Below are 3,495 nucleotides of genomic sequence, written 5' to 3' on the forward strand. Positions count from 1 at the left end.
CTAGCCTTGAGCTGAAGAGCTGAGGGACAGCACCCAGGCCCAGAGTTCAGGCCCCACGACCGGACCCAAAAAACAAAACAAAACAAAACTGAATGTCTTTCCAATTGGTAGCTCTCCTTCCTGCTCCCTATACTCCACCCCTAGCCCCCTAGCACTCTCCTGCTGTGCTACCATTAACTGCCCCCTTGGCATGCGATGCCTTGTCTCCCAACTCCTCCTTCATTCCTGCAGAACTTTGCTCTGGAGACATCTTGCCAACCAAGTCTTCCTCATCATTTCTCAACCCTCACTCTGTTGGGATTTGCTCCTTTAGCTTTACTTTTTAATATCTCCTCCTTTATTTATGCATTGTCTATCTCCTTCTGCTGTCACCTGAGCTCATGAAATTCAGACTGCTATATCTTCAGTGCCTGAAACAATATTCCGGCCCATCATAGATGTTCAGATTATCTGAGGATCATGACTTGAAGCCAGCCAAAGCAAGTAAGTATTTCTTAGACTGGGAAGGTGGCTTAATGGTACAGTACCTGCCTAGCAAGCCCTGAGTTCAATTCCTCAGTACTACATACACAGAAAAAGCTGGAAGCAGCACTGTGGCTCAAGTGGTAGAGGGCTAGCCTTGAGCAAAAGAAGCTCAGGGACAGTGCCCAAGCCCTGAGTTCAAGCCCCAGGACTGGTAAAAAAAAAAAAAAAAAGTATTTCTTATCTTATCTCCAATTAACTACCAAAAGAGCCAGAAGAGAGCAAAGAAACTTAGGGAAAGCATCTAGGACCAGAGTACAAGCCCCAGGACTAGCACATACACAGAAACACAAAAAGATACATGACTAAGACCTCAATAACAATGTGTTGATAAGAGGGGCATACAAACAAATAAAAGCATTCCTGGGCTAACATTCCTATAACTCAATGGTAGGACACATACTTAGCGTGTGGTAGACCTTGGGTTCCAGCACAAACACACTCATACGCACATAAAAATGGGATATTGTAGAGACCAGGTGACACAGAGTTTCTGTGCTTTCTTTCCTACCACCCTGATGTGTCCACTATCCAGAGAGAAAACTCTGATTTCATTGTTCAAGAGCCTTTTATATATGTACATGATGGTCCCAGGGCTTGAACTCTGGGCCTAGGTGCTGTCCTTGAGTTTTATGTTCAAGCCTAGCAGTCTACCACTTGAGCCATAACTCCACTTCTGACTTGTTTGGTTGTTAATTGGAGATAAGAGCCTCATGGACTTTCTAGCCCAGGCTGGCCTCAAACCAGAATCCCCAGATCACAGCCTCCTGAGTAACTAGGATTATAGGCCTGAGCCATGGGCACCCAGCTTCAAGAATCTCGCAGCCCAGTCCCTTACCAGAGGTCAGGGTAGCTGCAAGTTCCAACTGTCTACTAACTTGGTCTTTCTAGTGACTAGCTCCTTTCTAAAGCTATTAGAGGACTTATCCTGAGTTTTCTCATTTGCATAAGCTCAATAAGATACAAAGGAATTCTATAAAACATGAATCTGTAGTCCCATCTACTTAAATAGCTAAGACAAGAAGATTGCTTGAACCCAAGAGTTCCAGCAGACAAGTCTGAGCAACATATTGGGACCCCATCTCAACAAACAAAATAAGATGAAAAACAAGATCCAGAACAAACAAACAAAATATCCAATTCACAGGACAATCCAAGAGTTTCAGAATCTCTGTTAGGAACCAGACACCAAAGCAAAATACTCCACCAAACAGACATATAACTCCTATTGTTTAAATCACAGTTCCCCAAGTGAATTACAAATATTAAATTGAGCTAGCAATGGGTCTCAGTGAAAGAGCATATACCTATCATGCAAAAAAGCCTTGGATTCCATCCTTAGCACCACAGCAGAAATATGTATATATATATATATATATATATACACACATATATATATAGATTTAGATTGAGCTCCAGCATTAAGGTCAACAGACCACAGCAAAATGGAATCCTGATAAATTCCTTGTCTCAAAGCAGAATTAAGCTTATCTTATCTGGCCTTCTTAGGAGTTAGGAGAGTGAGCTATAACAATCAGTTTTAGCTGCCATGATTAAAAAAAAAAATCCCCCCCACCTTTAACAATTTTCACTTGCACCCATGTTTTTGTTTTTGTTTGTCATTTGTATTTGTCATTTGTATTTGTCATTTGTTTTTGCTTTCCTTTGCCCTTTTTGGTCTATAAAACCAACCTCCTCTGCTGAACATATTCATTTAATTGAACAATCTGTTGTCTGACTCTATAATCATAAACATCACACACACAAAAAAAATAGCAACAGAAAAAAAATAACCTCCCAAGCTGGGTACCAGTTGCTCCATCTGTAATCCTACTACTCAGGATCTGAGGATTCAGTTTCGAAGCGAGCTCATGCACACAAGTCCAAGAGAATCCTCTCTCGAATTAACTACCAAAAAGCCAGAAGTGGAGGTGTGACTTAAGTGGTAGAGCACTCTGCTTCAGTAAAAAAAAGCCAACTGAGTTCAAGCCCCAGTACTCACACATGCACATGCTCACGCACACACACAAACACACTTATACACATAGTAGCCAGACGCTACAGGAGAAGGAAGTAGGAAGAAAGCCCTGCACAGGGTCTGACCTTGAGAAGGGGAAAGAAGGATGAGAAATGTGGTGGAAGCTTCTTGCCCAAGCATATAATCCCAGTACTTGGGAGGCAGAAGGATCCTCAGTCAGAGACCAGCTTGGACTTAGTAGGGAGACTATCTCAAGAAAACCAAACATATAAAAACAAACAACTGGGTGCCCATGGTTCATGCCTATCATCCTAGCTACTCAGGAGGCTGAGATCTGAGGATCACAATTTGAAGCCAGCCCAGGCAGGAAAGTCAGTGAGACTCTTTTTTTTTGGGGCGGTCATGGGGCTTGAACTCTGGGCCTGAGCGCTGTCCCTCAGCTCTTCAGCTCAAGGCTAGCGCTCTACCACTTGAGCCACAGCACCACTTCTGGCTTTTTTCTTTTTGCTTATGTGGTGCTGAGGAATTGAACCTAGGGCCTCATGCATGCAAAGTAAGCATTCTACCACTGAGCCACCTTCCCAGCCCAAGTCGGTGAGACTCTTATCTCCAATTAACTACCAGAAAGCTGGAAGTGGTGCTGTGGCTCAAGTGGAGGCCAGTTGCCTTGAGCTGAAGAGCTCAGGGGCAGCTCCCAAGCCCAGAGTTCAAGCCCCACAACCGGCAAAAAAAAAAAGGTATTCATGTTATTTTGTCGGTCATGGGGCTTGAACTCTGGGCCTGAGCGCTGTCCCTCAGCTCTTCAGCTCAAGGTTAGCGCTCTACCACTTGAGTTACAGCGCCACTTCCGGTTTTCTGGTGATTTATTGGAGATAAGAGTTTCAAGGACTTCCTGCCTTGGCTGGCTTTGAACCGTGATCCTCAGATCTCAGCCTCCTGAGTAGCTAGGATTACAGGCGTGAGCCACCAGCACCCGGCTATTCATGGTTTTGAAC

The sequence above is a fragment of the Dipodomys ordii genome, unplaced genomic scaffold (assembly GCF_000151885.1).
Source record: "Dipodomys ordii isolate 6190 unplaced genomic scaffold, Dord_2.0 Scaffold4, whole genome shotgun sequence".
NCBI lineage: Eukaryota > Metazoa > Chordata > Mammalia > Rodentia > Heteromyidae > Dipodomys > Dipodomys ordii.